At 35.6% G+C, this 25,598-nt stretch overlaps 1 long non-coding RNA gene across 1 annotated transcript; it reads right to left on the reverse strand.

Annotated features, from left to right (window-relative positions):
- Positions 1–242: 242 nt before the first annotated feature.
- Positions 243–14,844, reverse strand: LOC116216629. Its single transcript, XR_004159771.1, has 3 exons — positions 14,137–14,844; positions 1,090–1,151; positions 243–340 (listed from the first exon to the last, which is right to left on the reverse strand). It is a non-coding gene; the product is annotated as an uncharacterized LOC116216629 (long non-coding RNA).
- Positions 14,845–25,598: the final 10,754 nt, after the last annotated feature.

Below are 25,598 nucleotides of genomic sequence, written 5' to 3' on the forward strand. Positions count from 1 at the left end.
CAAATTGACCTTGCCAGTGAGATACAGACACAGATGCTAAGTGATGTAACCTGGCTCCAAATCTGCTGAATCACATGTAGTTAACGCTGCAGCAAAGAAAATCATGGAGGCTATTTTTATTAGAGAAAAGATCTTTTTGGTTAAATGGATGCAATTTTATTGAATACTCAACAGATAACTAATGTAAATTATGGGTATATAGAAATACCCACTTATGCTCTATGTATTTCTTACCTTTATTAGTTTATACACTCCCAGTATCACGTTGGTAGCAAAACACACATCTTTGTACACTCCCTTCTCATTGTACCAAAAGAACAGTTAAAGCTGTTGACGCTCACTAAAAGCAGGAGAAAACACTCATGTTTTTAGAGGATTTTTTTCCAAAGTGAATAAATGTGACTTTAAAAAAAAGGAACCTAACTAATACACTGATACAACACAATCCATTTTATGGAAGAAGCATTTAAAAATTCCTGCAGAACTTCTTTTTTCTTTTTTTGGTAGCAAACTGAGGTTTCTGTGGAACATAAACATAAACATTTACGTCTAGAGTCTAGAAATAGTTCATGGAAGAGAAGTACCTTGAAAATTCTTAAGTGAAAAGCTAGAGGTGTTTTCTATGTAAGAACATAAGGCTGGAAGGACACTCGTAGAACATTTAGTGCGTACTTGTCCTTTTCTATTGCTCTTATCAAACACTACTTTCTAGACACTATTGCAAACAGGATTCTGCTTTAGAAAAGCTTTTTTTGGGGGAGGGAGGCTTGAGGGGGGAGGAAGGGCATGCTAAGACTCATTCTATGTATCAGAAAAATTTTATATTCAAACGTTAGTTTATGCTGGTATAGAAAAAAAAGGAGCTCCTTTAATGTGATGCATTTTAGAAGTCAAATTTAGAATTTAGTATTCAATATAGAAATCATTAATGTGCATATCTTGTCCACTAACTGTAGGATGTCCTGGAGTTTTGTAAATAAGGACTTTCTCAATATGCCTGTTGTCTGAAGGTATCTATGTTTAGTATTTCTCTGTTTCACTACCAAAGGCTGTATTTAAATAAATGTAGAATTGCAAAGCAAAACTCACCTGAATCACAAACTTGGCTGTCTATTGTAGTGTCCCAGTTTTCTACTGCGTTTATGGGAGGTCTAAAATTAGTTCAGAAAAAACAACTTTGTTTAGGTATGGTACAGAGAAAAAAGTAATAACTATGTCCACCTACACCAGCTCCCATTAATTAACCTTCAAGGTTTACAAAATGCATTATTTACTAGATGCATTCTGATACTGCTTGAAAGTATTAATTTCAGTTCCAAGTTATTAATACATAATAGTACGCAATAAACATAATAATGGTATATAATAATAAAACATAATAAACGCAATGAAACAACAACGAAAAAGATCATAATAATCATAATAAACATAATAGTTCTCTATACCTGAAGATGCAAACTGAACTTCATTACATGCAATGAAATCAAAGCAAAACCTGAAAATGAGCCATCTTGGACATAAATATCAGCCTAGCTTGAACTGTGTGCAATTAGCTTTGTCTTCAAAACTCACCCAGGAAACTGAGCAAACAGATAGAAAATTCAGTAAGTGGTTTCAGCTTGGCTACACTCATACATTATCTATGCTATTTCACTCATTCAAACTAGTTAAAGTGGCTGCAGATGCAGAACAGATGTAACCTGAACAGAACTGGATAGAACAGAGAAGAACAGCAGCACAAGAAAACAATCAAACAATTCAAATTAGCAACAAATAGTGGCATCTAAGTAATCACTGCAGCATATGTTTGAGGATTTCTCTGAAGAGCATAAGGTGATTTTAAAAGACAACTGTGTGTTGGTAAATATTGTTACTACCTCTGATAAGCATCCACTGAAGTCTCTAGAGAAAAAAAATAAAAAAAAATCAAAGTGGGGCAATTTTCTAGGGGATTGCTCTCTTTCTGGGCAGCTAGTTAAATAGATGCACCATCCATTGTCCTCACAGTTCATTCCTTGAAATATACTAATATTGCATTTCTAAAAGGAAAATGAAAAATTACAAAATCATGACAACAATATAATGAGTTATGTTTGTAGATCTTGCCAAGTGATCCAGGGCACTATACAGACAATTAAAGTCAAATTAAAATCACACAAACTGTTATGAATGCATGTTATTAGCTAATTAAGGAAACATTCAAACCCCTCCCAATTAGACCCAAAATAAACAAATGTGGCTTTATTAAAAGTAAATAGTAGAGCAAAACAATTGATCTTAGTGTCATTCCAGGAAGCATAAAGATACGTTAATTATTTTGATTATTTTTTTATCTTTTGTTCAGTGTTTTGTTGTTGTTTTTGTTTGCTTAGTGTTCTTCTTAAAAACCTTAAAGACATGAGGCAGGATTTTCAGAAAATTCATGATATAGCAGAATCTCACAAAATCACAGAATCACCAAGGTTGGAAAAGACCTTCAAGATCATCCAGTCCAACCATCCACCTATCACCAATAGTACCCATTAAAGCATGTCCCTCAACACAAGATCCAACTGTATATACTTACATATCTGACACTTACTAAAAGGTACAGACTTCACAGGGCTTGAAATTTGTGTTGTGGAGGAAGTTTATTCTGCTTTCTAGTGAGTAGAGTTCTTTGCTGAGAAGAGACTGAGCTACATTTTAAAATCTTCCAGAAAAGAGGTGAGAATCCAATCAAACCTATCATTTTTACAGATAGCCACACTACTCACACAGTATTATTAGTAAAGAGAATGTCCAGCATTTCATATTGGGAAGAGCTTTGCATTTCTCATGTGTGTTAGATAATCTTTAAGCAAACTTAGCGAAAAGCCTCAAATTTAGGCAGAATAAGAGAAGGATACATTTCAGCTAAATTTAGGTATTGGCAGCATCAGTGTTTGCCTCTGAGCTTGTCAAAAGGAGTTTTCCATTGTCAGGAATAAATAGGGTCTCATGTCTTCATTTCATCTGCTCTATTTAAGAAAATAATTCCCAGGGAATTAATTATCTTCAATGACATAAAACCAAAAAGAGTACTGTAGACCACTTCTGAGACAGACCAGCTGTACTTGAGGTACCTTTTGTTGGGCCTGTCATGCTAATTAATTGATGAAATCCATAGTCACCCGTACACAAGAATTGAGCAAAGTAGTTCAATTAAAAAAAGATTGAAAGCAGCATCAGGTGGTTACTTACCAGGTCTGTGACTAAACCCAGGTCAATTAAAACTTCACCCTTTCTGACACTGTCCTTAAATATTTACAGTGATGAAAAGTATGCATTGGCTTCAAATTATCTATAAGCTACCTCATGATCTCTATCATGAGAAGGGTTTTCCTACAGTTCATCATCAATCTTCACAGATGGATTAAAAATTGATGGCCTTAAATTCTGTGGTCAATAGTTCATTTCCCAGTGTACTGCAATATTTCTACGTATTTTAATACTGCTACCATGTTTTCATTTTACCTTGTTTGCCATTTTATAACAGCAAACATTCTTAAGCAAAAAAATGGGATATTTTAACTTTGTTAAAAACGTGAAAAAGAAAGCAAATATACTCTAAATGCTTTCACTGCCTTTAACTATTTTCAACTATTTTGTTTTGGTGTGGGTTTTTTTTTGTTGTTGTTTGTTTGTTTGTTTTCAGTCAGCTGAATGGATTTTATTAATGCCAATCTGATAGCCTTAAAATGCTTTACTCATTCTTATTTGAAATAATAAGGTCAGCTTAGAATGTCTATAGAATTGCTGTTCATAGACAAATTTTATTTTCCTTTAAATTAAAGCAAGATAAACACAACACTATGTGCTGTTGTAATAAGGAAAGATTTGAAAAAAAAATGTATATCTGATATTATCTTTATCACAAATGGGTGAAATTTGAAGCATTACTTTTGTTTGGAAGATTTGTTTTGTGGTTGTTTTTATTTTTGGTTGTGCACAATGAAAATTCTTTGAAACAGTTTAACAGTACTCATACCATAGTTTTTAAATACCAGAATCCCAATTATCTTCATGAAGCAGGAAGAAGAGAATCAGCAGTGGATTGCCTGGTGACACCCAACACAATGGCTGCTGAGTGCTGATGGCTTCATTACATTGCACTCATCTGGCAGCACACAGACTGCAGTAATGCACACATGATACTTAGGTGGGGCACTGTGCTATTTCAAATTGACCCTTGCTAGGAAGTAGAAAGTTTCTCCATCATTTCTTTAGGTAGCATAATGAATACAGCCCCATGTGGAGAAAATAAATATATTAAGACACTTTGGTGAATGGAGGTTAAGTTTATGTGCTTTACTTCATAATTGAGGTAATTTAAGAGCATACAAAAGATCAGTAACAGTGAGCAAAGTAATAAACTATGCCCATTCTGTGGCAATCTTTCAAAATACCTTTATTTAATGCCAGTTACCACCATAAGCAACATCATTAGTGAAAATCTGTTCCTAGCATATAATTTCTTCTGTCTGATTTATCCAGAGGCTCACAGGAACATGGGAAGGCATGAAGGTAAGGGGGAAGAAAGATGACAGCTCCCTTTTAAATACAACTTATTTCAGATAAATAGCTTGTACTTTCCTCATTTCAATATTAAAACTTCACTTTAACTTGCCATCAAGCCCAAACTGAGAGAAGTAACTACAGCCAAAGAAGACAGAAAGAAAACATTTTGAATAGCAGTTCTTTTTCTTCTCCGTTTTTCCCCCTTTCTTTCTGGATGAAATTGATTTCATTTTTTGAGCCTGAAATTACAATGTAATCTCAAAGTAATTTCTATTCTTTGTGTTAGAACACAGAGATTGCTGGTTATACCTGTTTTCTTGCTTTCACCTTCTGCAAAACATAAGGCTTGCAGGAGTACTGTTATTTATAGAGAGACTAAAAAGAAAGGAATGGAAAGAGCCCACATGAGTGCTTTAAAATCAAATGTGCACTGTATTCTTGCTTAGAGGAGAAGAAAGTTAGTTACCCAAGTGGAAAGAAAAACAAGTATTGTTTCTGTACTAACCTTCCATTCAAAATAAGAAGGGAAATTAACAGTAATCCAGCCCTGATGAATAAAGGGTTTGGATCAGAATTTGAAGGAGAGCGGTAGAAAGAAGGTGGGATAAAAAGCATCATTACAAATAAGATTTAAATAAGTCAGGATGCTGTTGATCTCAGGAAATGCAATTGAAATACCTGTCATAGCTTAAGGAAATGAGATTATTATTGTATATCACTCGGATTCAAAACTAATCATAGGTCAAAATGGAAAACAAAAGGCCTCCATTTAGTCCTCCATTAACAATTCTAATGTAAAGTACATTACTTCATAGTGAAGTAAGTAGCAAGGAGGGCAATTGGCTAGGACTTTCTTTCTCATATTCATGGTCAGGCTGGACAGGGCTCTGAGCACCTGATGGAGCTGTAGATGTCCCTGTTCATTGCAGAGAGTTGAACTAGATGGCCTTTAATGCTCCCTTCCAACTCAACTGGTTCTGTGATTCTATGATAAAATCTTCTTGCCCCATCATTATGAACAGGAATGATTATAGCTATACCTGCCCTTATTTGAAGGCTTGAGGTAGAATAATAGGAAACATTTCTTCTCTGAAAGAGTTGTGAGGCATTGGAACAGGCTAACCAGGGAAGTACTGGAGTTACTGTTCCTAGAGATGCTGAAGAAAAAAATGTGTGGGACTTAGTCCTACTGTTGACTGATCTAAACCATGTCCCTAAATGATTTTAGTGGTCTGTTCAAACTTCAGGATTCTATGATCCTCATTTTAGGTGATTATATGTGAACAAGGAAGATCCCAGCTCTTGGCTGGAGGGGTCCCTCTGCAGCATTTTGAAGTTTACAGGTACAAATACCTCCAGCAGTTTGGTGAACAATTGGACATATTGCTCCCTTGGACTACTTTTTGTTGCACTGTTAAAGTAATTAAATCAACTCTAAACCTATTTCTTTAGTGCTTGACACAAACTCAGCTGTACAGGCTGTGTTAGCCGCCAACCAAGATAACATAGATTTTGCCCTAGCAATATCAAAATTTGCACTGAGAATGGTTGGCACTATAAATTAAGAGAATGCCTTATGTTACATAAATTTCCATCAAGTGGCATGATGTGCAGCTCATTTTGCATTTTGTGAACAAACTCACTGATGTCAGTGAATCTGTGTGAGAAAGACTGCAAAAGAGGGATTGCTCCTTTGAAACTGAATATAGTGCTAGACACTCACAGCCTCCTTAACGAGTTTAATAGACAATGATTCCTCATTTTAACAATTTATAGGATAGTTAAAAAAGCAATTTTAGAGAGACTTTCACCTTCTACTAAATTCTATAGTATTTTAGAGTCAATTCTATGGAATTTGATATTTCCTTTTCTATAATTTATGTTGCTCTGCATTTCTGTAGTACTTTGTTTTACTAAATACATGAGGCTTTTCCAGAAGGATCTTTATTTTGAATGTTTTTAAATTTGGAAGAACTTTAAAAAACAAAAACAAAAAAACACAATGCAATTGGTGGTATCATAAAATCTGCATTTAAAAGTCAAAATATTTGATAGGCTTTGTCAGCCATACATTGCTGATCAGCAACTTCTGATTCAGTTGTTGATAGACTTTGCATACAACAAAATTAATAGGAGTAGTTATAAGAGGTCTCCATTATATTTGGTACACTTGGAATTGCACGAGGTAAGCTCTGCATAGCCTACTGTGTGTCATGCCTCTCATCTTCTTAGATGAATGGCCAAGACCCCTGAAAAGCATATGGCTTAAGCAAATTAAGAGAATCTGCAGCTGTTTACTAATGAGGAAAAAACAAGCAAACAAAAACAAACCTATTAGCTCATCAGTAAGTAAAGGACGCTATATGACAGGAGCAAAAAAAACCAAACAGATAAATCAGTAAAATCCAGTAATCCTGCCAAACAGATCAAACTCTGTGACAATTAAATGCAGTATACTTTGACTCATAAATAACATCACATTTTTCTAGGCAAGAAAAAAAGACTATAAAATTTTCCGTGCAATCATGGTTGTTTAAAGCACCTGAATTAGTAAACCATAGATGATATTTAATGAGAGGTAAAAGTAACTTGGCAGCAAGATTAAGAGTTGTTAGAGTTTGCTGCATTCTCATACTCTTAAAGGATTAAGGCCAGAAGCATTCACTATAATCGTCCAATATAGGGTCCTCATAGCTTGTTAATTAGGCTTCTGCAAAAGAAACATACTGATGCTTTTCGACACAATTAGGCACTGGTCTGAGCTGTTCAGTGGATTCCAACCTCCACAGAATAAATTACCTCCTATTCAGCCTCTCCACCAAGCTAAAACAGCAAGGAATAAAAAGAAAACTATTGTTTTCAAAATAAAAGTTCCATATAGTACTAAAAGTAAATTAGGAGTCAAACCAAGCTCTCATTCCCTAAAAATAGTCAAGCATCTGTTTTGAGATCCTGTTGCATCATCATCTGTTAGCAAGGCAGCATATGAATTTATGCAGGCCTTATGGATTTGCTTTTCTTTATAAGTCTTCAGGATAATAAAATACTTTTCTTGGACCAAAAGTCATAAGAGAAATTATATTTTTGAGAGCATATCTTATTTGTCATTTGGAATCTCAGCAGTTGTACTGGCTTATCAAGAATCATAGAAGCCTAGAATCACCCAAGCTGGAAAAGACCCCCACAGTCATCTTGTCCAACCGTCCATCTACCAACAATATTTCCCTAGTAAACCATATCACTTAGTACAACAACTAAATGCTTCTTGAACTTTTCCAGGACAACAGATTCACCACCTCCGTGGGCAGAACACTGCAGCACCTGACCACTCTTTGGAGAAAATATGTTTCTGATATCTAACCTGAACCTCCCCTGGCACAACTTGACACCATTGCCTCTAGTCCTATTATGCCCACTAAAACAATTTTTTCCTGTGCATATAGGTGTTTTCAAAAATGCAATGATGCCAAATTATACCTATCCTTCTTCAACATTAAGATGGTTTCCAGAGACTCCAAATAGGACTGTTAAAAAGTACTGTTTGGATTTTCCAAAAGCTTGAAAAACAGTCCATCAGAAATACAGGTATTAATCTTTGATCTGCAATCTTGTTGGACATAGTTTTATGGGACTGTAATAAGGTCAAATTTCCCAAGACATCATTCCCAATGGAGATCAACACAGTAAGAAATATCTGGGAAAAGATGTCCCAAGATGTTGGATGGTTACAGAAAGCAGTTTTATCTCTAGACAATCATTCTAAGTCTGTATCATATAATACACTTTCACAATCCTAAACAAACTCTGATATTCTTAACTGATTTTGTGAGATATTAGAAAGACATGGACTACACAAGAAATGGGAAATGAAATCTGAAGTCATGCTTAATCTGAGGGCAACAGCTTCCATACTCAAAATTATTACAGTGGTACTACTGTCCACTTTAAAAAAAGAGAAATAGCAAAATAAGCAAATGAAAACGCATGGATAGGATATTCATTATCCATATAGAAAAAAAGTTGAAGTTTTTTTTTTTTCCATGAGGGAGACGCTAAAAAAAATATTGCTGGAACTACTCATGCAAGGAATTGCTGACACAGAAAACAAGGAATTCAGGAAATATACATGATTTATCCCAAAATGAAGTTTTACATCAGACTAGAAATAACTGCTGGTTATGAATAACGTCTTCTCATCTAGAGAGTGGAATCACCAACAGCAATTCAGTTTATGTAGCAAAATCTAATTTTACGATTTCTAATAGCTTATGAATCAGTGTCAGGTCTCAGTTCACTAACTCCAAAGTTTTTCAGAGAATTGGGATCCTGGGTTAGGGATCTTCCTCCTTTGACTTGCACCCAGAGTCTACTTAGATGACAAAACCTAGCAGGAAAACAGATTTTTGACTACATCTGTGTAATGCCTTCCTGGGAAAATAAGATAGTGTTTGTTTTAGCCATTGTTCTACTGCCTCAAAACACTAAAAAGAGATAATTATTTGGACACTGTTGAATTAATCACAGTGCACACATTGCTGAGCAAAAAAACCGACTTGATTCTTTCCTTCAGAAAGCTTAGTAAGAATAATTATCTAATTTACAGACGCTGCAGAAAATGACTATAATAAATGATGGTCCCTGTTCAGAGAAGAATGCAATACACAACTAGATTAAAATACAGTTAATTGTACAGGAAGAGAATAGAGGGGGACAAAAATTGGATGCAATTTACAAAAGAGAAAATATGTTTTAGAGAGACATCTCTAAATTTAGAATGATGATAGACAAACAAACTAAGCCTACAGATTTGAATGTCTTTGTCTCTTGAACTGTGTCCAAACTACATACCTGGTTCTTATCCCTAACAGGAAATATCACTTATAAACTTTTAGTGCCATCTGAATTGAAGGTCCAACTCATCACAAGTCAGTTATAATCAACATTTAATTGACTTCATTAATTTTACTCAATAAGAATGAGTAGAAAAAGAAGGGGAAATACAGAAGTAGTCAAATAGCAACCACACTTTAGAAGAATTGACTATTGAATATAAATATTTGTTCTTCACAAAGCTTCTATATCCTATACCTAGGACAAATATCTGTCCATGTGAATATTCTTCAGACTGACAATATTTTGTCTAGGTTCTATAAAACAAAGATGTGATAAACTGTCCACAGCTGTGAAATGTTTTGATAACAATATCACAGTTGGTAGGTGGTCATTTTCTGACAATTCTGACCAGAAGAACAACATCAAAAATTCACAACTTTGAGAGTTTAAATCTGTTATCAGCAGAAAACTAAGACTCCTATGTAGAACAGCCAGAGAAGGACTTTAAATACAGAAGTAAACACTTTAGTTACCCTCGCTAATATAGAGAAATTTAATAAGGTCAGAGAAACACCACTGTCATGGATAATGACCTGAAAATTCATCTGGAGTGATCACATATAAAGGTCACCTAATTCAAAAAGATATCAAAAGATGTAGCTACAGCTATAATTTTCAGTGAATCTGAAGACTATTTGTAAGATCAGTAATTTTTATAATAATGATCAAAGAGTATTACATAACTAATTCAGTGGACTGTCAACTATGAAAAGTGATTCTGTACATTGAGTGCAATTTCGCACCCAACACACCTTTGTAATCTGGCTGTGATCACTGCTGCAATTACAGCCTGCACACTTGTCAGCTACTACTGAATGAGGCTTAAAAGACAAAACATCACTATGAATCTTCTGAGTTCAAGTACACTTGCATTACTTAACTTATAATTAATTTATCTTCATTTAAATAGTTGTCTTATAATTCAGACTGATGAGAAACAAATTGGAGAATGGGAGGGAAGAATTGGTGGGATTTTCAGGATAGTGTTCCAAGTGCTCATGGTTCTGATCAAAATAATAGCAAGAAAAAACAAGAATATTTCAGCTTATTCTACACTCATCTTCTTGCTGAAGTATTACTAAACAGTAATATTAGATTAATTACCATTCTTCATTTGAGTTGGATGCTATCTGAAATTATGAATGGGTTTGAAAAGAATTTTTCAGGCTTTCTGTGAAAAGGCAGTTCACTTAAGATTCCTTCTTTCAATGATTCTATCCTTTTAATACCTCCAAAGTGAGATCAGCATCCTGCCTCCAAGACATGATCTCCCGTCATGCATTAGCCTGCATAGAAGGCAAACTGCATGAAAACAAGGTCTTTCTAACACTGTAAATTTTCCAGAAGAGAAGGGCACCCTGAAACTTCTAAAAAGTGTCTATTTCTCTCCATTGACTATGAAATTAACTAGGTTACTTCCAGACATCTCAATTTGAATGTCTGAATTGAGATGACACAAAACCTACTTCCTGTACTTCCATTTATTTCTGCAATTTGCCACTTACAAAGGATCATACTATTTCACCCTATAAGATCAGGAATTTAAGTGTTTTTCCTCTTCAATTTTGTCATAAAAACAAGAGGAAAAATAAATCTTTCACTTAATCATCAATCATAATGATATTTCCTTTTATCTGATCTAGAAGATTTAGGGAATTGATAGGCTTTACTGTAATTCCTCCTGCACTACATTTCATGACAACGTGAATTCAAGCACTTCCACTTGGATTAAGCAAAGATATTTTGTTAAAATATCAAGATAAGAAAAAGGATATGATAAGACAGCAATAATTCAGACAGAATTTCACTTTATTTTCACTTTTCTCTTTTTTCTATCACCTTGTGAATGAAACACAGTACATAATTTAGCATATATCTATGGATATTGCTTTACATCTTATGTATGATTACGCTTGATTTGCACCATCTCTAAGCTTGAAACAAATGAAAATTCAGAACAATATTTATATTTCTCTTGACAGTAAGACAAACTACATTGTAGATGGATAATATTGCAAGTTCTGAAGCACAACAGCAATAATACTGCATATCTCAAAGGAAAAAAGAAGAGAACTATAATCTGCTTCTTTGAATGACAATAAATTGAGTACAGAAGGTGTAGATATGAGATACTCTGGGAGGAATGAAGGAGTTCCACTTCTTGGGCATTCAGGAGCTGTAAAAGTACACAGGAGCCACTTAAGGCAAGTAGTTAAACAAGTCGGAATCTTGAGAGAACAAAGAATCAGTCTACTATCTTTTTAAAAAGTGTAGCCAGCATGATTTTTTTTTTTTTTAACCTGAAAGCAGACATATACTCTTTGAAGAACTAACAACTAGGTTTTCTGAGAGAAAAACAAAAGTACCGTATAGAAGGATACATAACATCTCCTGAGAGAGGGTGTGATAAAGGAGATTTCAGAAGTGTAATGTTGCATAAATGAGTCTACCAGTCCAGATATTGCTTTGAAAAGTTGAGCTAACATCTTCTTCCTCTGACAGATTTAAGGAACACAGATTAAAACTCTTCCAGCAACTGAGAGTCAGTGACTGTACGCATACATACAGTTAACACCATGTACATCCATGACAATGACCAAACATATCTTGCCTACAACAAAACTGATATTTTCCTGTGCTCCTCAAAGTTCATGGCCTTTATTTTGTACCTGCTCATCTTTATGTCAGTGCAGTTCTGAAGAATGTAGCATAATATCTTGCAATAGTCAGACTGTACAATTAATCCTTTCCTCAGGGACAGTATTGTACAGAGAAGGAAGAAAAGTTCACAATGCCAGCAGAAGGAGGGAAGAAATAAATATTTATCTATCATTTATAAACAGACACAGAAAGGGAGGGACAGAATTACACAGTGATGGAATTTCACTTTCAGTTTGGATGTAGCTAAAGAAGTTTGTTCTAATTTTGGGAGGTAAAGATTGTATTGCAACGTGACCAAAATGCTGACGTGCTGAGTAAATACATATATATTATCTGTTAATGACAAAGAATTGAAAGAAAGAATACAAAACAGCAAAATAAGCAGCTGTCCTGCTTTTGATGGCCTCCTATACCTCATGAGTTTCATTTTCAATTTTGAATTTCTGATGTTAAGTTCCTCTTTACATAAAAATTATTTCTTCTTCAAATCATGTCTTCCATCTACAAAAGCATTTCTTGGAGTTAAATTGAATTTGTTTTTTGTAAGTAGAGAACTCCTGTACCCAAAGGAAAAAAACAGAAAGCAGGAAAAACAAAAGCAGATAGAACAGGCAAAATGTGAGTTTTGTGTTGTTGGTATGTTTGTTCTACTTTATTTCCTGTATAAATGCCATCCAGTAAAACCCCTGAGGGTGATACAAGACGCCCACAAGAAAGTGTACAAGTTCTCATTTCTCCACTATTGAGTACTATTCCAAAACACTCATATCCTTAGGACAGGAGACATTAGCAAGCCAATCTAAGAGATAATCAATTTCCCAAGGTAAGTAAAAAAGACTAATATCTAAGAGACGGGGATTTTTTTTCCCTGTGAAGAACAGTTACTGAATATGTGTTACAGAATAGATAGTTATTTTACCTGTTTCAATTCCAAGTCAGATTTATCCCACACAGCCACTATTTCTAAAATTTTCTAACAAGATACAGATGCTGATCCCTTGCAGTGAATCTACAAGGCCAAACTGGAATTTTTAATGTCATTGAATCATTGGACTGCCAAGACCTTAATGTAAAATTAACCAGAGAATTTCTTCTAGAACATATAACAAAACCACAATAGAGAAATAGAAAAATAAAAATTAAATAGATTTTGGGAGCACAAAAAAAGAAGTGGAAGAAACAAGAGAAGGCAGAACAAAAATAAAAAGCATGAATTCCTCCTTGGCCTTGCAGATGCATTGTTTTTCATTTACACTTGATCTCAGTCCAAACTCTTTTCAATGGTTTCAAAAATTGCAATAAAAGTCACCTCTGGTCAGTATGAAAAACTATTTTCAATTTTTACACAAGGTCTATTTATGTGTCAATTCCAACGTTCTCAGCATTTTCTGATCTTTTCTGTGCTATAGTTTAAGTATGTCTTGCTGTTCACATGCCTGACTCTACATCCCACAAATCTCCTCCTCTAATTTTAGCCTGCTGCTTTCTGGGAAGGATTAATCTCAGCCTTTCTCCAGAAGATTGTACCCCTGGGAAGCAGGCTAACAAGCACAATGTAAATGGTCAAAACTACCACACTGGCACTCAGCCGTACCCATTTCGGAGAGCAAAATATATAAACAGCAATTGTGAAAAAGTTAAGCAGATACACAATTTGTCATGGATAATCTTAAAAAAACCCACGAAATTGGAGCTTTATAACATTACATCTTTCCTTGTCACATTTAGCAAACATACCCCTCTGTACAGAGCACCTAAAAGTCCCTTGTTCCTCACAGTACCAGTATAAAGCCTTCTGGTTTCAATTAGGTAAGCTGAGAATTTAACTTGCTTCTAACAGGGATTTACACTATTACAATGGATGAGAATTTGCCTTGAAAATAATTTAGAATAATAAGTGTTTTTAGTGCTATATTATTTAGTAGAATAAATAGAATGATTTAACAGAAACAGAGCAATAGAGAACAGAGAAACAAGCAACAAGGATCACCTCCTTCAATTAGCCTTTTTAGAAATAATAAAGATGTTAAGCAATGTTCATACCTTAATTCCTTGCAAAGCAGTACAGAATCCTCTGCATCTTCAAATGCCCAAGGTCCTAGACTAAAAAGCTTAGAGAACTGTATCCTTAACATCACAGATAAGCCCTACTCGTATCAGTTAAAACCAGCGGAACTGACAGACACTATCTAAAGCAGATAGAACTTTACATGAAGTTGTATTTAGCTAAATCTAATTTAAATACATAACCCAAGGAATTAATGCAGATGGAGACTTGTACACTAAGCACAGTCCTTTTAAATTTTATGACAGGGAGCTTAGATCCACCTTTCAGAGAGACTACTCTCAAGTTTTAAATCCTGATATCGTCACAATTGACATAAAAGATGCTCAGATGACTCTTTAGATAAACTGATATAGCACTTAGATACAGATCTTCACTGAGCCATTTGCACAAAAGTAAAACATATGAGGAATAGCACCTGCAGCCTTAAAGATGAAGAACGTAAATTACTAAGCTTTCTACTTCTACCACTTGTTTGCAACCCTCTTTTTCTGAATCTGTTGTCTCCATGAAGTCCCAAAAGAAACTGGTGGACACAGCCAGGGATCTACTTCTGCTCACCTCATACCAGTCATTCATACAGCAGCTACAGCAGGCTTTCCCTAGAGGAAGGCACATCATTACCCCAAGCTACTTGCAGTTTAGAAATGTCTATCTACTGACAATTATAGATTGCATTTCTCACCTTCCCAAGAAAACTAGGCTGTGAGTTGAAAGATTAAATGTATTCAAGTACAGAATAATTCTGAAAAAGAAAGGGTAGTGATTAAGAATGCCTACAATAAAGGTGAGACCCTACACTACTACTTGAAACACCATTACAAAAAAAGGCAATAATTCTAAAATCTTACCATTGATTTTAATGCTACTCTGAAATTGTTTCAGCACCTAAATGAAACTAAATCAGAAAAAGCCATACATTACATCAGCCCCTTCCTAAAAGATAAGCCCCTTCTACTGATATCATTAAACAGTGTTGCCAAGACCCTGAGTACACCTACAAGCTCTAATTGCCCTTAGCAGCCTCACCTGGGATCTCCAGCTATTTACAAGTTCCCTTCAGCTTACAAACTGTATTTAAGTTCAGTCACTTGGCTTGAATTTTGTTTGTATTGTATTGCTTGTGCACTGCTTTTGTTCTTGCACATTTGAAGATTTTTAGTTTGTTGGTAAGCCCTGGTTGTTAATGCTTGGTTTGCTCTTTTTGTTCAGGTGCTCGCATGCAGCTTTGGCTTCAGATGGGCTAGATGTGCCCAACAAATAGGTGAAACAATGTAGTTATCTGTTATTGTTTTAAATATTCTAAATTCTCTGTTATGTCTTGCAATTTGTGTGTAATGCTGTTGTAGTCCTATGATCAGGGGTACTGTAAAGCCTTTTTTAATATTACTTTTAGCCATAAAGAAAGGGGAGGAAGGAGAATACCTTTGATTTTATATTGTTCATTTTTTTTTTTTTTTCAACAGATACAAAAAGTCTTGGGGAAGTAATCTTAGGCTCCCTAAATAACACTTTGTGTCTTTACTTTCTGTATGCCTTTTTAAACAGAGGGGAGGCTTCAGGTTCACAGATCATATTTCTATGGGAAATTTAAATGTGATTTGACTTGAGAGCTTGAGATCAGTTTACTGCTACTTGAAGTACAGATAATCAAACAAAAGTTCAAATATGTAGTTAAGCAAATCTATTTGAAGTGTAAATCTTGTGTGTGAAGAGTAAAGCAGTGTAGTGTTGAAACAACTTATAGCTCCTTAATCTATAGTTAGCGTTAATCAAGTCAAATTCAAAAGGTAAATATGCCTCAACATATCTTTAATTCAGGCATACCCGAAGAGTACTACTCATTGCAACAATCTTTCATTAAAAGCTAAGTAAAAACAAAGCAGATACTAAACTATAAAAGCATCTCCTAGATAAAAGGAAATGATAGAGAAAAGAAATCAGTAAATAAATGCTGTGATTCTTTTTTTCCCTTCATGTTTACTCTAGTAGCTTCCTTTGTGGTGTGAGATAAGTGGATGGAGAAAACAAACCTAGCAAAAAAAAATTAATAATACTTGTTTTGCACTGTGTTAAGAGATGTAAAAATATTAGTTTTACTACTATGGGTGATATGAAGTGATTATGAAATACTCTGTAAATTAGGGAGGAAGTCCCTGTATGGATCAGAATATTCAAATAAATCTATTTTCTGAATTCCTTACTTTTGAGTACTTATGAAAAGTAGGGTTTTCAAGGAAGCTATTTTCTTGAGAAATTATTAATTTCTTGAGAAATTAATTATTATTTTAAAGAATAAATGGGATTATCTTGTGAGAGTTCTAGATATCTTCAAGCGCTTAATATGAAAGCGTGCCTACTCTGCTGCCTTAACAGAGAAAGGAAACAAAGGTCCTTCCAGTAAGAACTGGTAGGATTTTGCTCTGAGAGATGCAAGAGACCTTGAACATGGGGATGAGTTTCCAAATGGTGATGAAGTAATTTGGAGGTGATAAAATGTGCTTTGTTTGGAACTGAGAACAAATTGTAATATCACCTGATCCTACAGAGATGTTTTAATTCTGGCTGTGAAAAGGCTTGAGAAATCTAACTGGACCTTTTCTGAGAATTACAAGTCTCAGAAATTCTGTAGAGAGTCTGACTGCTGTAAGATGTAAAATAATGTTTTGATCACTTCTGTGCTGTTTCTTATGGCTGTTAAGGTCAAGAATATTTAAAAAAATCTGACATCTGTCAGTAGCCTTCCATCATTAATAGCATTTTTACTAAGGAAGTAAATTTACCTGCATGTTTTTTGTGATCATGGATTTTTTTTTACGCTTATTTGTAGTGGTTCATATGAAACCATTTTCATAATCTACAGTCTTTTTTTTTTCTCTTTTTTTATCACCTGGTGATCTCATGGTTTAGCAGACTTCATGTGCTCTTAGAAATGTATCCATCTTGAACTTTTATCTCTAGTAATACGCCACTTTCTTACTGATTTATGACTTACATCTGCTAAATGAATATCTAAAAGAAAAAAATTTGAAATGAATTGGCTAAGCGAAAGCACACAAAAAGTGATTCTTCATCTCTCTACTTTACGTTTTCCAAGTTTAAACAAAACTTACACTGCTTCTCCAGTTTACACAAAAGTAGTATTTCTGTAAATCCTCCAAAATTTCATAGAGCTTGTTCGTTTATTTTAAAGACAGTGAAAACTATATACCAGCTGAACATCTTAATATTGCTCAAGAACTCCTCTGACTTACTTGAAGAGTTGTCTGACATGGAATTACATGGGGTCAGATGCTTTTGTTTCACTCCTAGACCCTGGTTCATCTTTCATGTGCATTCTGTTCAGAAGTGTCTACACATTTTGAGCAAGGTTGTGTAGATGCCAATAAACTTGAATTATTCCTTCCTTTTTCTCAAACTCATGTGACTTCTGCTTTCCATGATTTCATTAGCAGAAAAAAAATAAATTGTGTTCTGTAAGAAGTTATTTAAATTTTAGCTCTATTGCATTTTATTGCCAAAAATGTCTACAATTTGATATTTTTGTTTTTGTTGTTATTGATGGTGGGTTTGTTTTAAAGTGCACATGTCCAGCACAGCCATGCTTTAACCAAACTGACAGCCAGCCAATTATTCTATTGCCTTCTACCAATCTCATGTACTTCCACTTATGCTGCAGAAACTATGGGCAACTTAGGTCCAAATTAAGAAAGTCAATGGGGTCTAGAGTCCCATAGTTCAAATGCATATTTGGCTGACCAAACATAAGGTGTTTACTGTAATGAATTAACAGCATTGTCTCAGTCATATAATTCCAAGGATACCGCATGTGAGTATGCACACTAAATCACTCATAACTGTCCATCTCAAGCTCCTCTTTCTTCTTATATCCTGCTCTGGGACTAAATCCTTTCTTTGGCTTGTCCATGTCTAAGTACGTTTTATGTGGTTGGGTAGACTTTCTGAAGATTTTTTTCTCAATGCCTAGTGCCAGTGTCAAGAAGTAAGATCAGGTCATATGAAAGAAGTCACAGTTTAAAATAATAATAATAATAACGGTTGCAATCCTTGCAGCAGCAGCTTTGTAGTGTACATTTTCAAAGAGCACAAGAGTTCTTACAGTTGTTTCTGAGAGTAAGTTCTATATTTATTTTCAGCTTGATGTGTAGAGTTATGAAGCTGCTGCAATATTAGCAATTCATTTTTCAGGTGAGGATAGTGGAGGCAAAGTAAAAGAGTTTGGGATATCTAGAGGGATTGGCAACTATGTACAAGCCATCCAGTCATATAATCCTACTTGATATAATTACCGAGCATTCTTCAAGCTACGTCTGCATTGCCACTGGATAGAAATTAGACATATTTTTCTGCTTACAAGTTAAATGAGGTCTGTGAGGAATAATTCAATATCTTCATCAATGAACTCGATGAAGGGATAGAGTGCATGCTCGGCTAGTTGGCTGGTGATATAAAGCTGGGAAAAGTGGCTGATGCACCAGAAACCTGTACTGCCATTCAGTGAGACAGGGCAGAAGGGCAGGTTGGAAGAGACCTTCAAGATCATTCTGTCCAACCATCCAGCTATCACCAACAGTGCTCACTACACCATGTCCCTCAACACAAAATCCAAACGTTCCTTGAACACCTCCAGGGTTGGTGACTCCATCACCTCCCTGGGCAGCCAGTTCCAGTGCTTGATCACTCTTTCAGAAAAGTAGTATTTCCTAAACGTCCAGCCTAAATCTCTTCTGGTGCAGCTTGAAGCCATTCCCTCTAATTCTATCACCAGTTACACGAGAGAAGAGGCCGACCCCCAGCTCACTACAATCTCCCTTCAGGTAGTTATAGAGAGCAATAAGGTCTCTTCTGAGTCTCCTCTTCTCCAGACTGAACAATCCCAGCTCCTTCAGCCACTCCTCATAAAGCCTGTGCTCCAGACCCCTCACCAGCTTTGTCAACCTTCTTTGAACCCACTCAGGGGCAGGCTGAGAGCTGGGCAGAGAGGAACCTTATGAGATTCAAAAGCAGAAAGTGTAGAACTCTATGTCTGGGGAGGAAAAACTGTATGCATCAGTACAGGATGGGGGATGACCTGCTAGAGATGAGCTGTGCAGAGAACAATGTAGGGAGTCCTGGTGGTCAACAGGTTGGCCGTGAACCAGCCGTGTGCCCAGGTAGCCAAGAACGCCAGCGGGATCCTGGGTGTGTTAAAAAGAGCATAGCCAGCAGGTTGAGGGAGGTCATCTCTCTCTATTCTGCCCCGGTGAGGCTGCACTTGGAGTACTCTGTCCAATTCTGGGCTCCTTGGTTTGAGGCTGAAAGGGACCTGCTGAAGAGAATCCTGAGGGGACTGAAGTATCTCCCTTTTGAGGAAAGATTGAGAGCCGAAGAAGAGAAGGCAGAGAAGGGATCTTATCAGTGCTTATGTGTGTTCTCACACTTCTAGATAACGCCGATAAAGGGCTATTTCCTCTTTCTAGAGCAGACCTATATAGTGACTAGATGACATGGCAGGGTATGAAGATGTGATGTGGCTGTTGAAACAGGAATGATTATGTGAAATTGAGGCAAAGGAAGCCAGATGTGTAACATTATTCCATCTGAGAGCAATGTTCCACCATCTTCATATGTTGACTGTCCACACAGCCAGCATGTGAATTGAGCTCTAACATAAAGTGCTAAAGGCTAAAAATTGATTACAAATGGAGTATACTATCTTCAGTCTTTAAAACAACAACAACAAAAAAGCTGAAGAGAAAATGCTTTATCTATCCATAACGTGTCATGATTATTCAGTTGCTTTCTGGAGTCGTCATACATTTTACAGCTAACAAGCAGAAACAGCGACAACCAGAGACATTTTCCCATTCTTCCCTCCAAAATCCAGTTCAACAATTCAGAAGTTACAAGAGTACAAAAACACGTTACTAGTAAACTTTGTTTTGTTTGAGATAAACTCAGTAAATCTGAGGAAGTGCAGAAATATCTTTAAATGTTTAGCCGTCTCATGGAGGCAGAAGTGACATCAAGCTTCTGACAGTACTGTCAGGAAACTCAGAACAAATTGAACAAAGGTTCCTTGTCTGCAATGTCTGGGAGAGATTCAGAAGTCAGGACAGCGATAGAAAACTTGTGTAATACAGGTTATAGAATGACTCAAGAATATCTCTGTGTATAATAATAGATGCTAAGGACAAACCACGAGGATCCACAGTTTCTTTAGGAAGATCCTTGAACAGCAGCTATGAGCAACCACAGATGACTTTAAATAACATGCTCTCACCTGCCATTTAAAACCTTTCCCCTTGGACTCCGGAAGAGCCAATGACAGGAAAGACAGAGATAATAGAGGAAATGAATGAGTTTGTTCTGGAATTGTGAGACTTATTTTATCAAAAAAGGGGTAAAGCTGACAGTAATATCAATGGCCTTTCCATTCAGGCTTAGATGAGCTTAGAGGTGCAATTTATAATGTTTGTGACAGTACTGAAGAAATCTATTGTTCTTGACAATAGGGCACATTTTTTTGAGTTGCAGAGAATAGCATTCATGATAAGGAAAGTATTTAAAGAAAATGCGGAGAGATAAGTGGACGAATAATATTTACTTCAGTTGTAAAACTATTAACATGGGAAGTAATTAACAATCCAGAATATCATGTGTATACTGTGGACAGGTTGTATTCAAAGTAGTTTCATTCAGTGCTAATACAAACGTATGCATTAGATTTGAACAAACTCCACATTCTCATTCAGCGATACAATAATAGGTTTATAAATGATTACTGGGTATTTCTCAGCCAACTGACCTTCCTGAAATACCAAGTTTGGTTCTGACTCTGAGTCGTGATAAAGTCTCTCTTGAATCTCAATAAACAACAACAAAAGAAAACTAATAAAACAAACAAAAATGTCCTAGGTCAGTTGATGTGGTTGCTACTGCAGTTCACGACAGGAATTCTTCACAGTAAAATAAGAATTACTAAATTTAGTGGCTCCTTTAGTGCAGCTTTTAATTAAGATTGTAATCAATTCAACACCAAACAGATGATTGCTTAACATCAACTCCATGCTCATAAAATAAGCTGTGTTATAAAATATTGGTCTAAACTGTTTCATCTTTATGGAAGGTACTTGTTTAAGCCTGGAAGAGTTTGACTAAATTTCAGCAGTTGTTGTTGGATTAATTGCAAATAACAACAGAACATCTAATGTTTACAGGAATAGCATTGGCCGCATACAAAAAAGCTGTAGATACCTCATTCCAATATTACTCTAGGATGCAGAAATGCTGGAAGTGAAAATAAAAACTTTTTCTTCACAAGTTCTCTTCAGTATCTTCAAGAGTACTGAGAAAAATGTGTTCCATTTTCCATCTGGATTACTCCTGTGTGTTTAATTTCTAGTCATTTTTAATCCAGGATAGATTTTAATGTATAAAATATGTATTGTAATATAAACCCATTATGGCTGGCCATGAGGAAAACTATCATTCAGTATGTAGTACTGCACATCTGAAGGATGGAAAGGAAGAAGTGGATGATGAGGCTCAATGATGTGGCATGTATTATATATGTTAAAAGACTGGAATCAAGAAACTGTGATTCAATGGACTTATGTGGAAAACCTTTTTCTAGCATTTGTTATCATATGGACAGTGTCTGCTGCATAGTGATGTTAGCAAGGCTTCCATCAAACATGAATATGAAACTAGTATTTATTCAACGCACAGCTGACAATTTGTGATAGTAACAACTACGATTTCCCTCATTTTCCCATACATTCTCTAGCAGCTAGTCTATCATCTCCAGTACAGTTCTCTCTTCTCTACAATGAGAGTGATAGAGAATTGGAGCAGACTGCCCAGAGAGCTTGTGGAGTCCCCTACTGTGCAGATACTCAAGACCTGTCTGGACACCTACCTGGGCAACCTATTGAAGAGAACATACTTAGCAGGGAGTTGGACTCAGTGATCTCTTGAAGTCCTTTCCAAGCCCTGCAATTCTGCGATTAGCAATAAAATGTTTATATGAAGTAAGGAATAAGGAGCAGACAGGTTAAGATTTTTTTATCTGTACAAATGTAGACTGTATAATGAGCTTTCCAAATGGTCACTGTGTTATAAAATAGTAGAGATAAAAAAAACCTGTGTCCTGGACTTCAGCTGCACTGTTTTAGCTAAGCCTGGACAGATACACTGAGCTATACCACAGATTCACTGTCAAATTTCCACTGTTTGAGAATCGTTTGTGCAAAAATAGAAAGGATAGAATATATATTTGAGGAACTGGGGCACATATTTTTATACTGTTCTGTTTAGTAGCATCCACAGTTACACAGACTACAAGCATCACAAAACCAAAGAGAAAAAAAGAAAGTATTCTCTCCACATTTCATGATCCTTACAGATGAATGTGAGTTGCCTCAAAGATATCTTTCAAGCAGCATTTGATTGCATTGAGTTACTTTAAGAATCCAATAAATTTTTTCCTGAGAGGAAAATATAGTGCTAATTTTTGCAAAGCATATATCATTGTTTTGAGATGTTTTTCAGCTGTCTATGAAGTAAAATTTTCAAGCAAAAAGCTCTGCAGCATGCCAAGAGAATACTGATCTAGTAACAGAGTTCTGGAACAAATGGAAGTATTGTGCAGAAAAGCATACAAATAGTGGTAGTGCTCAGCAACTGGATATCTTCTGTGACTGTGGCTTCATCCTGAGGGTTGGTCTAAGATCAAATGAATCCTCTAATACTGATATAGGGAATGCTAAAGAAAAAGTTGGGTATAGTTCACAAATACTGTTGGAGAATGTGGAACAGCTTCTTGGCTGCTGTGTATGAGCCAAATCCCAAATTAAAATTTCTTATTGAGAGCTCTGCATCCAAGCATTCCACAGAAATCACTCTTATTTCAGCATCTTCACTGAATACTGAGACTTCCTGCCATCTGCCAGCAGTCTCCACAGAAAAAGCGTAGAACATTATGTTATTTTTTCACCACAGTATACCTTATTTCTTAAATTATTGCTTTTTCATGCCAGTGGCCTTTCTGTGAAATAAGGACAATCATTTTCCTTTCAAGAAAAAGCAAAATCTTGTTAATTCAAGAAAAGATGTCACAGATTTACAAATAAGCATAAGCATGCAGTGGTAATTCCTACCACTGAACGTGCAATAATACTGTCCCAAGACTAGACTTTTCTGGCATGATGTGTAGGGTACAAAAGCTCTAATTTCTCCTCTATGATGAAGTTAATCTTTCTCTCTCTAAGTGAAAAGAAAAAAAATATATAGAAAATGAGAATCATAATGTACAATTTTCACATTGCAAAGCTAAGTGCATCTGACCTGATAATAGCATATCAAATCACAAAGATGATCTAGAAGGGCTTCATAGAAGGCAGAGTAAAATATTACATATTAAGAGTTCTTTAAGAAAAATCATGGACTGAGAACAAACTAAAGGAGAGTACACAAACATGACTATTGCCTATGACATCTCTCTTGGATATATGTCCATGAAGGATGAAAAAACTATTACCGTGGGCCTGAGCTTATAGCAACCTGCAGAAGTTTATGAAGATGATATCATCCTTCATACATCCATCAGTGTAATAAATTCAGTGATAAGAAGACAGGTAAGATTTGGAGAAGATTATCATTCTTACTGATGTGGCTTAAAGTATTGCTTCCTACTATACTTTTTTTTTTGGATTGTGGATTCTGAAACACTTGTACAATCATATCCTGTGGGGGAAAAAAAAAAACCATAAAAAAATATTTTATGAGATGTAAAGTACTTTCCCTTTTCATTGATGTGAGCAAATGAAAGCAAGAGTCCTGCATGGACTTTCCTTTATATTAAATCATATTTTTTGTTCCACATGTTCACGTTATGAGGATGCACGGAGAACACTGATGCAAGACTACAACTGTTTGGAACCATCACGTTTAACAAGAATTCTGAAAGATGCCTTTCCTTCCCCTAACTTTCAAGTTCCTACTCTGTTGATATTGGTGCATTCATTTGCGGTAGAATTTGTCCGCATTTTTCGTAGCCAAGTGATGTTCCACTTTAATACTTTTCTTTCGGCTCTCTAGAAAATGGATTGAGAAAAAGGCAGAAATATTTTGAAAATTTTCCTGACAGGAATGTATACGTGCATTGTATTTTTAGTATCCAAAGGGTTGGGCACACATTCTTTGTTTTCTCCAGCAAGAATACAAGACATACAATATTACTGATCTTTCAACACATGAAATAGGAAGCAGTCTTCTTCCTTTTTCAAAGAAAATTTTCAGGGTTTACTCTTCAAATACTTGCCAGAGTCCACTGAGGAGTAGATTATTTTACACAATACAAAAACCTATTTTCCCTATGAAATGAGTCACAAACATACCAAGCTGTATTAAAGCCACGTAACACCATCAAGGACAACTTTTTACCATCTCCCCTACAATAATTCAGTAATCTAGAAACTATTTGCAGAAATACTGAAACAGGGAAGAAGGCTGGAATTCAAACAGCTCCATATCACTAATGTACTTTTGCCTGTAATACAGACCAGTGTGCTAGCTTCCCAGTAAACATCTCACCTTATTTCTCCCATTCTTGACTGGCATTATTTGCAGATGGGCACCAGTAAACAGCAGCTGTGCTATGGAAAGAGCCCTCTACTTTTTGATCTCCCTTACTTATCTCACTTCCTTAACAAATATCCAAAGTGAAAGAAGATTCCAGTAAGAATCAGAAGGCTTTTGCTCTGAGATAATCTAGGAGGTGTAGCAGAAACTTGGAATAGTTTTCCAAATACCAATTAATAAATTTGGCAGTATATTTTTACTTTTTTTTAGCATCTGGAATGGAATTTAATCCCATCCGATTCTACAGAGATTTTTAAAATCCAACTGAGAATTTATTGGTCTATAACTCAATAGACAGGAATAGATAAGGAGTGTTGACTGGAATGAACTCCTGCTTAGCTGACAAGAGTGTTTTTAATTGTGCATGTCACAAAGCACCTGACCAAAGGTTCCTTGAAAAGTTTAAATAGAATATAAGGTAGCAGACCTTATGTCTGCTGCATACCTGCATGTAGGATCATTACTGTCCTGGTTGCACAGAGCAGTGACAAGTAACACTAGCTTTAGTTCTGTGCAAGAATTTCTTCAACAATGCCTCAGATCAATGTATTCAGAAGAAGGATTAGGAAATACGTAGGTGTGGATGAAGTAAAACTGAATGATACACAAAAAATTAAAGTGCAGATCTATTTTAATTTAGTGTTCTCTATCTAGGATAAAGCAATTGTTCATTCTAAACCTTAAGAAATATTGACTCAAGAGCCACGCACATATATGGAATGTAAATCATCTAATATTTATTTTTGTTACTATTGCTTTACCCTTAGAAAGCCATCTGTTTATGAGAACTGAAAGA

This window comes from Meleagris gallopavo, chromosome 4 (assembly GCF_000146605.3).
Source record: "Meleagris gallopavo isolate NT-WF06-2002-E0010 breed Aviagen turkey brand Nicholas breeding stock chromosome 4, Turkey_5.1, whole genome shotgun sequence".
NCBI classification, from domain to species: Eukaryota; Metazoa; Chordata; class Aves; order Galliformes; family Phasianidae; genus Meleagris; species Meleagris gallopavo.